Raw genomic sequence first — 12,307 nt, 5'->3', positions numbered from 1 at the left:
GTGTCCTGTCTTATTTTTTGAGGTTGATGAGGAATCCTGCCAGTTTGTTTCCCACCTTCCAGAGGCTATGTTTCCAAGGCCCTGCGGTGACTTTATTTTTTATTTTATTTTGGGTGTCCACCAGCCCTAAGCATTGTGGTGAAGTGGAATCGTGGCTGGTCTGGGAGCCAGGCAGCTGTGCAACCTTGGGCAGGCTGCTTCCTTTGGGCAGGGGAGGTCAGGCTCTCAGCTGCAGTTGTTATCATCTCTGCCAGAGAGAGATGAAGTTCTGGCATCATTTTTGTTTTTTTGTGATTGGAAATGAATACCCATTGATCTGTGGTCCAGAGAAGTGCAATGTGTATCCAGCTGAAGCAGAAGCAAGAAGTGGCCTGCACCAGGCCTGGCCGAAGCCAAGTGCAGCTGGGCTGGAGGGCCACCAGATGGCAGCAGTGGGCAGGCAGACCGACTTGAAGGATGCGGCAGGAGGGGCCAACATGTAGTCAGAATTACAAGGTCAGAGATGAAAGGACCCGGAGAAGTCACCCAGTCCCTCTCTGACTTTTATGGACGAGCGGACTCAGGCCCAGAGAGGGAACGGGGTCTACCTGGGGTCTCACTGTGAGGGAATACCTGATAGTTCTTCCTTATGAAAGGAATTGAGATCAGTTGGGTCTTTCTAGCTGGCTGCCCACCAGAGAGCAGGGAGATAAGGGCATGAGCCTGAGGCCACGTGCCAGAGATGTTAAGGGAAGGGGAGAGAGATAGCTGTCTGCCTTTATCCTGATGTCTCGGAAGGCCTGGTCCTAATGGTTTTCCCCCTCCCACCCCAGCAAGGCACTCCCCGTGGTCTTTTCTGTCCCCCTCCTGCCTGCCGGGTTTTCCCACAGGTCAAAGTCCTCCACCAAGCTGGGTTGTGATAAGCCCTTAGACAGGGATCCTCGCAGCCTCCACACCCAACAGAGGGGCAGGCCCAGGGCCTTGCCAGAGTCCCGCTGCAGTAAGACAGGAGTTAGCATGATTGGGTAACAAAAAATAGATTCGTTTTTAATCCCCAAGGGGATCAGGGTAGGGCAGGGAACCAGTGTTTGCCATGCGGTTACTGTGTACCAGGTGCTCAGGCCAGTGCTGATGCTGACATACTCCTGATCACCCATTCAGGTCGGCTTCATTTTCCTGCATTTTCCAGGTGAGGAAACGGAGGCTCAGAGAGGCCGAGTGGCTAAAGTAATGTGACTCGGTAAGAAGCCTAGCAGATATCAAAGCTCATCACATTGCTTCCTCTCAAAGTGGCTGTGCTGGGAATGTAGCAACTTATTCCCAGGCTTTAGGGCAGGGAGGAGCAAATATTTTTTCTCTTTGCTCCAAGGAAAAATTCGTAAGGGATTTAGTGGTGGGCTGCTGGAGGGAGGAGGCCTTTGAAGGAGTAAAGGGCAGGTATCAGTGGAGCAGGGTTGGAGGGTGGGAGCTGGTTGGTGTAAAGCCTTCTGAGAAAGGCTAAGCATCTTTCTTTGTGCCTGTATTCTAGCAGTTTCTTCTGCTTGAAATGCTCCTCTCCCTGGTCCCCACAAAGCTTCCATCTTACCTCCGTTGGTTTCTGCCCAAATATTACCTCTCATAAGCCCTCCGTGTCTCCTCATTGAAAATGACTGTTAGCACTGTGTCTCAGACTCTACCGCCTGCTCAACTTCACTTTTCATTATAGCAGTTCTCACTGCCTGCAGTCATAGTATCATTACTTGTTTACTTATTGGTTGTCACTCTCTCCTCACCAAATATGAACCTCACAAGGTTAGGGACTTGGCCTGTTTTGTTCACTCCTGGATCCCTGGTGCCTGGTGTGGAGGAGAAGCTCAGTGAATGTTGGTTGCATGAAATAGCTGAAGCGTTGGATGTGAAAGCTATGACATTTCCAGTGTCTGTGCTCAGGAGGCTCAGCCGATGGCCCAGCCTTCTTCCCATCTTCTTGGAGGAGCCCAGAGCAGAAAGCCCCAGTTCCCCGAGGCTAACAGTGGTGCCTGATGCCCAGGGCTTTCAGGTCAGCTTTGCCCCTCCATGTCTGCAAGGCCTTTCCTTGGGCCCTTGGCTTCCCTTTCTATCCACAGTGGCTCGGGGTACCAGCCATGCTACAAGCTCACCAGATGGTTCTGGGAAGGGCTTGGAGGCCTCTGGCAGAGGGCTCAGTTTCCATTCAAGGAGTCATCCCCCTCTTTCCTGGTGAGGATTGATTTGTTCCAGGAGCTCTCTAAAAGTGAGCACTAAGTGTCCGGTCTGTAATTTTGCCGTCATTTTTTTTGGTTCTCGAAGATGACACTGTACTTGCCCTTTCTCAAGGGACCTAACCTACCTTGTGGCTGCTCTCAGTAATCATAGTGGTAGCCAGTGCCTTAAAGTGCTCTTGGGAGTGTGCCAGTAGGAAGATGGCCCATTTTTGAGGAATCTTGGATCCTTTCCTCCCCGATGTGAGAGTGACTTTTATTTTATTTCATTTTTTATCTTACGAGAAAGCCTGATGTGCCAAAAAGAACCATGAAAAGTTGGGTTCAAGTTCAATTTTGGCTCCAAGTTGGCTCTATGATCTTTTTTTTTCTTCAATTTTTATTTATTGATTTATTTATATTATTTGGCTGTATGATCTTGAGCAAGTCATTTAACTTCTCTGGGCTAGAGTTTCTTCATCTGTAAAGTGAAAATCATAATCCCTTATTTGTCTGCCTTACAGGAGTATATAACGTTTTTTACCCATTCACATATTCTGTCCTTCATCCTCATTTATTCAGAAAATATTTGTTGAATCAGTAGAAGAAGGGTAGGCATTTCAGGCAGAAGCAATACTGTGAATAAAGGTACAGAAGTGGGAAGTGCACCCTAGCATAGCTTGCTTGACATGGAGGTCAGATAGGATGAGAAGAGACTGAAGCATTTGGGTAAAATGTACATGGGTCCTTGTTCAGGTTTTATTCTGTGAGTAGTGGAGGGAGCAGCTGAAGGTATCCGTGAGGGGAGGAGGTATGATAAACCTGCACAGTGAAAGGAAAGACCCGGCCTCAGGGTGGCCCTTAGAGGCTTCTCTGGAGAGACCTGCTGCTTGCTTTCTACTTCAGGTCTGGTCTCTGTGGCTGAGGTTGAGGTACTGTGGATTCTCAGGGGAGCCCCAGGACCAGGACCCAGGTTGACTGTTGGTATTCATGAAATGAGCAGGGCTAGAGTCACCCGTTCCATGGGTCTGCCTTCTGTCCCAAGCCACATGGAGGACATCATGTCACCTTCCATCTTGAAGCATTTCTTAAAGGACTAAAGCTGAGCAGTTCTGGGGCTTCTTCCTGCACCTCTGAGAGGATGGAGGTGTGTGGGGACAGGATCACTCAGTTCATCATGGACACACCGTGAGCCAGGCATTTTCCAAGATTTTATGGACATCATCTGTTTGATCCTTAGAAAAACTTTGCCAAGTAGGTCTCACTCCCATTTTATGTGGGCTGAAACTGAGGTGAGGTTGAGACGTGACTCTGCTCTTCCTGTTACTTAGCCTCACTTTGCTCAACGTGAAATGGGAATAAACATTACCTTGCCAACTTCATATGGGTCTTGTGAAGGTCAAATAAGAAAGTGGATGTGAAAGCAATTTGTGAACCGGAAAGTGCCCTGTGTATAGGCAGGAGGTTATTAATAGTCTTGCTCTCAGCCCATTTATTTTGGTTTTTGTTGTGCCTCTCTTGCCTCGGCTGAGATAAGGTTGTAACCTCCAGTTTCTCCTCTGTGCATTCTCTCTTCTAGCTAACCCATGTCCCTGGCTCTACTCACTACCTCTTTCCTTGAAGCTCACAGATATGAAGGCACTGCTTTTTGTTAGCAAATACACTTTACAGTACAAAATTAATATCAATGTAAGTGTCCTTTTTTGCCATTTTGGTGAAAATAATAGGTCATGGAATTTTAATACTGGAAAGGACTGCCTCATCCTTATTTGAAATTGGAGAAAACAGAAGCCCAGGTAGATGAGATGATTTTTCCCCAGGGTCCCACAGCTAACAGATAACAGGTTCGGGGTTAGAACCCAGGTAGGGTTCCCTGTCCAGGGACCCTCCACTGCCCCACCTTGTCTTTCTTAAGAGAGTCTTAAAATGCTTCATCTCCTTTATAGGGGAAGAATCCAGTTTAATAAGTTTCATCATACCAGCCCCTTTATGTAACAGGGCTGTTTCCGGGTCCTGGCAGATGGTCCATAGTAACAGTGCTTTGCTGATTTGGTTGGAGCTGATCCTATGAAATGAAAAATCCTGCATAGCAGATGCCTTTCCCAGTCTCCAGCCATGGGAATTGGCCTCTCTAAGGGCTGTACTGTGGCCGTGGTACGTTCTGGTGTGACTAAATGTGCATGCCATGGGAGGTCATCTTAAATGGTGACATTTTTTACAGAAGGTTACATTGATGGTTTGGAGTTTCTTGGGAGATGGGGGGCTGGAAAAGGGTGTTTCTTCTGGGGTCTGAGGGACAGAGCGGGGCAGGGAGCAGAGTGAGAGGGCAGATTAGCAGATATGGAAGGGAAAGGCTGGTTCTCATCATGGATCTGTCCTGATGACCCTTCCCTTTTCATACCACGAGGCCATGGACCTTTGGCTGAGCAATTTGAATATTAACTGCTATGCTTGTCACTCTGTCCACCAGCTTTGACAGTGGGTTTGATTCTAAGCCTCCCGCAACCCTTATATTGAAATTACTGGGATTCCAAATCCCCTGATTATCTTCCCTTTCCTGGATATCAGGAGTTCTCTGCAGTGACCACCTCTGGTGATGCTTGCTATCAACCACTGCTTGATGCAAGTAGCAAGTCCCCAAACCACTGACTGGGAGGTGACTCTCCCTGACTTTATTCTGCTGCTCAGATCTCACCCTTTCACGGTTCTCAAATGTGAGGGTGGCAGAGAGCTCCCTTATCATTGAGTGCAGTTCTGTTAGAACTCCAGTAGGTCTTTTATACCCTGTTCTCCTGAAGAATCTGGAACATTTTCCTAGGGATGGGACTAGAGGTAATTTGGGTGACAATATCCAAAGCCAGGTCCCCAAGCATTTTTACAGATTGACCACAGAGTTGTATTACTACTTTGCATCCTCCCCTCCCTGCTTCTGCCTCTTAGTGAATTATCTGTCCACCTAAAGATTGGGGTAACCTTTTGGTCCCCTGCCTGAATATCTTAATCTGGCCTTCCATGAACTGAAAGCCAATTTGTCTTTGGAAGCCAAAGATGTCCTTATTTCTGAGGAGTTACAAGATCTTTTGGGGCTTAAGAGGTGGGATCTTGGCTTCCTGACATAACAGCTTTGATAGCATGGTGGGCTTTGAAGGATTCCTTGGCCCCAGTGTGTGGTTTGTCTCTGATCCTTCTCCTGTGGGGCCTCGGGGTGGTTTGCAGGGGGAGCTGTGTTTCTGTGGCCAGCTGCTGGGAGTTTTCCTGATGGAACCCGGGTAGCAAGTAGCTCCTCTCTGCAGGCCCCCGTGTGCTCTGGAGCTGTGGCTTTCCCTTGGCTGTGCTGAATCTCCCAAGTCTTATTCCCAGCTCCAGCCTCCAGCTCGGGCACTGTGAGTCATCGTCAGCAGCAGAAAACACAGCCTCACCAACAGCTGGGTGCAGTGCTTGGCCTTTTTTGTTTTTCTTTCTTTTTTTATAACTTCACAGAGATGGAAATTGCTGATGATCTTTTGCAGGGGACAATAACTGAAGGTGATCTCCAGGGCCAGGATGGCAGCTCTTGATGAGGAGAGAACCTAAGGAGGTGGGGGTAGGGATGTATGTCTTTCTAATACCTATTCCTTGTACTTTCCAAGAAGCCACCTGGAGAAGTAGGCATAGAGGGACCATGTGGACCAAAGGTGAGGCAGGTATCAATGGCAGGTTTGAGTGTTTGCCTGATACTTTTCTAGGAAGCCCTGGGCAGATGTATTGGAAGTCGGAGTGGCTTTGGTTCTAATTTCAGCTTTGCTTATTACTCACTGACCTTGGGTAAGTTAATTACTTTCTTTTTTCCAGGCCTCACTTTTCCCAGCTCTGATTGGGTTAGAAGGACTCTGAGGTCTTCTCTTGCTCTGATGGTCTGTGAGCCTGAATTGATTGTAAAAAACTTTGAACCTTCTTCCCATAATCCTCTTGAGTATTCAGAACCCACTGCTCTTTTCCCACGTGAACAGTGCTCTGCTCAGTGCAGAAGGAGGATCATGTAGATGTGATTCTTCTTTTCCAAGAAGTTATAGTCGGTCCTCCTCCCTACTAGGCAATAGAGTTCACTGCTAAGCAGAAAACTGGGATCCTAATTCTGGCTCTGCCAAGACATATCCCGTGTCCTTGGGCGAATCATTCCCCTTCCTCAGCCTCATTTTCATTTTCTCTATCAAGGAATTAAACTTGCTTCTTGGCTTCAACTGCCCACTCCCCTTGCCCCAACTTGAGGCTCCTACTAGGTCTTCTGCAGGATGTCCTTTTTAGCTGCAGAAGCCCTAGGATATAGTTTCCTTTCTTGCTGGGAGGGAGAGAAGCAAGATTATTTTTTTAATTACACAGCTAAGATTAGGCAGCAATCTACATTTTAAAATGTTATTAATAAGAATCTAAAAGTGTGAGAAGACGCTTTGGAGTTTGAATGTGAAATGAGTTGGGAAACATCTGCAGAGGCATAGGTCTCAATCAGGGATTTCTTTCAGGGTGCCAAGTGGCTGCTAGGCGTGATAGGCAGGCCTGTGCACTGCTGGGCTCCTGCAGGGGCAGAAAGCTCAGGTACTCAGATACATGAAAGTGTTTTGTAAACTCTGTACGGGTGTTAGTAATATCATATTAACACCCTTTCTCTAAAGCCAGTGTGCAAAAAGCTGTCATGAGAGGCTGGATGGCATATGGTAGATGCTCAACAATTATTTGTTGACTGTTGCAAATGCCTGTATTTGTTTCTAAGTAGGCTGTATGACTTGGAAAAGTTGTTTTGCTCACTTTTGTTTTCTGTAAAGCAGTAGAGTTGAATTAGATGGTGTCTGACATCCTTTGTGGTAAATAAAAGTTCATGTAAGAGCTGTGCCGACTTTTTTTTTTTTCTTTCGGTACTTAAGGCACCAACTTTAGGGTCAGGCAACTTTGGGGCCAGGGTCTGCCCTAGCTCTGCCATGGATAGCTGAGCCTAAGACCTAACTTCTCTCTATAGTTTCATTTTCTTACCTTTATTTGGAGATTATAATAATACCTACTCACAGGAAGTTTCTGTGGGTTAAATGGGATAATCCATATAAAATACTTAGCATGTAATAATTGCCCTCAAAATAGTAACTATTATTATTTCTATTAATATTATTGTTGTTGTTTTTGCACTTGCCACTTATTAGCTGTGTGATCTTGGGCAAGTTATTTAACTTCTGTGATCTGTTTCTTTATCTTTAAAATGGGGTCAGCCCCAATGTGTTTCAGGGTTGATTAAATTATATAACTTAATGGGTTCTTTATGCAGAAGTTTACAGAGTCATCTTTCAACAAATAGATTCTCCTCAATCCCTCAACTTGTTGCTCACTTTGCAGATGTCTACTTCTTGCCATTTTAGTTGGGCAGCTCATTTTTGGAAATTTTATTCCTTTACTAACTTTTAAAAAATTCCAAACTTTTTATTCTGTAATTTTGTTCTTTGTTCTTTGGAAACTTGAGAAATTTTACTAAAAAATAACAGGCTATATAGCCAAGTCCTGATTTTTAAATTATTAACTCTATGAGTAGGCTTTGATATTATAGTGAATATTTTCTTTCAGGGCAATGCTCAGACTAAATATTCCAAAGGTACCAATAAAATTGCTCATTTTGACACTGAAGGTTTCTACACATCATTATTAAAGTTTAGATCAGGAGGATATTTATCTTAGAGGTCATCTATCCCATTCCTCTTATTTTATGGATAGGAAAACTGAGACCCTAGAGGAGAGGGAACTTGTTCAGGGTCACGTACCTGGAAGAGAAGACAGGATTAGCCTCAGATCTTCTGAGCCTTAGGCTAAAGTTTCCTTTCTTCTCCCACCCTCTCCCTCCCTTCAACTCATTTGCTTCATCTCTCTTCTCCATTTCTTGCTTCCACTCTTTTTTTTTTTAACCTAGCTTTAATTAATTTATATCATGTGCCTGTGATATGCCAGCACTATGCTAGCTCCTTCAACCCTTACAGAAATCTAAAATCCCATGATAGTCTTTAATGCTCTTCCCCCTTTTTTGGTTATCATTAGACGCATTGACCCGAAGACAATGATGGGTAGGGGGGTTAGCTGAGAAGATTGGCAAATTGGTAGAAACTGTAGGTGGAGCTATAGAACTCCTTGATAAGGCTGTCTACTTCAATTTGGGAGAATAATTCTAATAGTGACTCATATTTATTATCATTTACTGTACAATTCATGTAGAAGTGACTATCCTTGCAACAACTCTACAGGGTAAATGTTATCCCCATTCTGCAGATGAGGGCAGGGTAAATGTTATCCCCATTCTGCAGATGAGGCTTAGAGATGCTGAGCAATTTGGTCAAGGTTACACAGCCAGTGAGTGATAAATGAGAGGGGTAGGTAGGTTGATAGGTAGAGAGATAGATTCATTCATTCATTCATTCATTCAGGCAACAAATATTTATTGAGCATCTGCTTTGTGCTGGGCATTATCCAAAGTACAGGGATGAGCAAAAACAGACACAGTTCCTGCTGTCATAGAGCCGATTCTTTGGGGGGTGGGGTGGAAGAATCAAATAGTCCTACTGATAATTGTACATTTATCAACTGAGATATGTGCTCCCAAGGAGAAGAATGTGGTTCTCTGATATTGTTATGTAGCAGAATCTGCTCTGGGTTGAGGGGTCAGCAGGATTGAAGAATGAGTAGGCGCCGACTAGGTGAATGGAGCTGGGTTAGTAGCAACAGTCAGAGCAGAAAGAACCAATACAGAGGCCAGTGGCATGCACATTGGCACATGCAAGCAGCATAAGAGCTCTCCCTTCCCTTTCTTCTGCTCCTTATATGGGAGGGTTAAAGTGGGTGATTCCTGGGGAGACCAGTTCTCTGTTATTATGTTCATCATTTTTATAAAGTTTCTGTACATGTGGCAGAATGAAGTGTGAGTTACAGAAATGGGGTCTTGTCCTCTAAGGACTTAGAATTAATAACCCCAAGAGTAAGTAGTGTTGGCGAACAGATGGAGAGCGGTCTCCTTTGTTTCGTGTGTGTGTTTTCTGGAATGCTTCATAGCATCCTGGAATATTAGAGCTGGAAGAGGGGATTGAAGAGATTGTGTGGTTTTTTTCTCTGCCTGCCCCTTGGGCTTTCTTTTTATAACATCCACCTCTGTTGGCTGACTCCATTTCACTATCTTCGTTCTGTTCCCTTTCTGGACAGATTCTGTTAAGGAATATGGATGTTCATTACATTACACTGTAAGTTTTCTTTCTGTCACCGTCAGGACCCTTCCCCTGGAACAGGGTAGAAATTCCTTTCTCCTGAAGAGCACAGCTATTGCTGGAGCAGTTTCTCATCCTGCCTATAGTGTGACATCAGCATCTGCCTTTCCTGCTGTCCTAGGCAGCCCTTTGATGGATGGTAGAAGAAGGGGGTGCCGTGCATCTTCAGCATCTGGCCACCCTACTGAGTCTTCTTTGCCCCCAGAGTCCCTCAGCGTTTTGCACCTAGTAGTCTTTCTCCTCGTTTACTTCTGTTTATGTATATTTGACTATTTGATAAAATGTTGGCAAACGGCCCCCACAGAGTTAAAAAATTTGGAAATGAAAATAACATTTTTGTGATTCCTGTTGGTGAGACCCCTGATCTAACATCTCTACCCCTTTGCCTGTTTCTCTTGATGGCCCTACCACCTTTCGGCTAACCTTGAGCTCTTATGACTTCTTTGATATGCTTTTTTTTTTTTTACATGGGCAGGCACTGGGAATCGAACCCAGGTCATCTCCGGCATGGCAGGCGAGAACTCTGCCATTGAGCCACCGAGGACTGCCCAATATGTTTTTATCTCAGTGTTTTGAAATTTCTATGTTGAGTATGTTTTCTATACTGTATATTTTTGAGTAAGGCAACACAAGTATAAATTATAAATGTGTATAATACAAGTATATGTTTTAATAAAGAAATGAATATACATATCTTGGTGGTCTGTTAAAAAATAGTTTGCTGATGGGGGAGTACAAGTCCCCAAACCCCAGGCCTGGAAGGTGAGATCCAGACCCTGAGCCTGGCATTTCCCTGTGGCTGCCCCCTGCCTTCTAGTCCTTACCCAGCTCCACTGTCCTTCCCACGTGACCCTCACTCACTCTCCGCTCACCTTACCTTGTGCCATCCAATGTTATTGCCCTTCCTCTCTTCCCGTACCTAGAATATGCTCCCTCATTCTGCCATTTTCTTCCTATCCAGAAATTCACCTTCAATGCCGCTGGTCCCACCTAGCCAACCACGGAATTCTAGTTTGAAATGCCTCCTCCAGCCCCCTTCAGCACTCTTTGTCTTAGTACTCCTTTAGTCCCTGTCATTTTCTACTTGGCTTCGGCACTGTTTCTGTGCATACTTCTTGCCCCCCTCGTTGTTTTATGTTAATTCTCACATGGACGTGTCTTTAAATTATGTTTTACTTACTGACTTTTCGTTGAGGTGTTTTTCCATTTCTTCCATTTATCATGGAGACGCATACCTATACTTTTTTGGATGACATTAATATATCTACTTTTTGTCATGGTACAGTATAATACTTTACTCTAAGGAAAGGATTCAGTTGTTAAATTTGTGATCTGAATCTCCTTGGCTTTGACAGCATGCTTCAGCTTGAGGCGGATGCTTATCAGTGGTACACTAATGCACTTTTTTTTGGTATGTAGATTTCATTTATTTGATTTTACTCCAGGTTACCTAAAATTATAATCTGTGTGTTCAATGCCTTTATTTCAGTGCTTATAGTGCTGAGTTTCTCCATGGCCTCCGTGCAGATTGGTATACAAAGCACATCCATTAACCCCCCTTCTCAAACATTGTACGAAATGGCAGTTTCATCAGTCAAGTTTCATTAGTTTGTAATAGCAGCTGTGCAGCCATTGGCGCTACCATCGGACTTGGGGTCAGATGATACAGGTATACATCTTGATTCCACCATTTGATGGTTGTTTGAACTTGGCCAAGTTTTATAACCTCACAGGTCATTTAATGTCATCTGTTGAATAAGCTTAATGATCTGTACTTCACATAATTATTATGAGAATTGAGGTCTGTGAAGGTGTGTGGCACTTAGGAGGCAGTCAATAAATGTCTGATTTAAAGAAAAGAAAAAAGAAAAGGGTCTATTCTGTCCTCTGTGAGCCTTCTGACGCAGAGTGTATTTTAGGGAGAAACAGATTCAGGAGTGCGCCTACCTGACTGACCAAACTTAGGCTGGAGGCCAAAGGTTGGATTGTGAGTAGGCCTGGTTTCTGAGCTTGTCTCTGATAGAATGACTGTGGCCTCCCCAGGGAGTATGAGGATTAATTAGTTAATCTTTGCAAAGTGCTTTGAAGGTGAAAAGTGCTATGTAAGAAGAATGGTTGAATTGCTATGCAAGATATATTAGTGACGGCACCATATTCTGGCAGTCTTGCCTGTCTTGGACATCAGTAATCAATAGCAGATCAGGTTCTAAGATGCTTTACTTGAAGTGAAAGGAAGAATCCATTGCGGGATTTGTGATAAATTTCTTTGTTTAGGCTTATAAATAGCAGCTTGCCACTTCTTCCCAGCAGAGGAATGCTAGGGTCATTTAAGAAGTAACAGGCTCATCCTCTGATTTCTTGGGAATCTCCTGCTAAGGCAGTCTGGTTGTAAATCCTAGCAAGCACAGGTAGAGGGGCAGTTTGCCAGTTTTGGAGGCTTTTGTGGGTCCTGGGCATTAGTGTCACATGGGCTTTTCTTGTTCTAAACCTGTAGAAGCATAGGAAGTGTTGAGTTGTTATCCAATGACATGGACCGGTATGACTAACCAATGCAGAGTGGTACCAAGGGCTAATAAAGAGAGGTGTGGCTTAGCTGTGTGACCTGGGGAAAGTCACTACTGTAAACCCTAGTCTTCTCACCTGTTAAGTGGGAACAGTAATATCTGCTTTCCTTACTGCACTTATTGAGACTCAGATAATGCATAGGACAGTGCCTTGTAAACTGTAAAACATCCACCATATGTGAGGCCGAGACCCTCAGTCTCTCCTACCTGTCTACCCTATTCTGATTGTGTTGACGTCTACCTAATTATCGTATCTTCAACACAATTGGGGGATCCATGGCAACAGGAATTATGCTTTGTCATA

General features: G+C 44.6%; 1 protein-coding gene across 13 annotated transcripts in view; it reads left to right on the top strand.

Moving 5' to 3' along the window:
* The window catches only part of SERGEF (secretion regulating guanine nucleotide exchange factor), a 328,021-nt gene that overhangs the window by 41,463 nt on the left and 274,251 nt on the right, over positions 1 to 12,307 (top strand). The gene's annotated exons all lie outside the window — the stretch shown is intronic.

This window comes from Tamandua tetradactyla, chromosome 8 (assembly GCF_023851605.1).
Source record: "Tamandua tetradactyla isolate mTamTet1 chromosome 8, mTamTet1.pri, whole genome shotgun sequence".
Taxonomy (NCBI): domain Eukaryota; kingdom Metazoa; phylum Chordata; class Mammalia; order Pilosa; family Myrmecophagidae; genus Tamandua; species Tamandua tetradactyla.
This window is presented reverse-complemented; position numbering and strand designations above follow the sequence as displayed.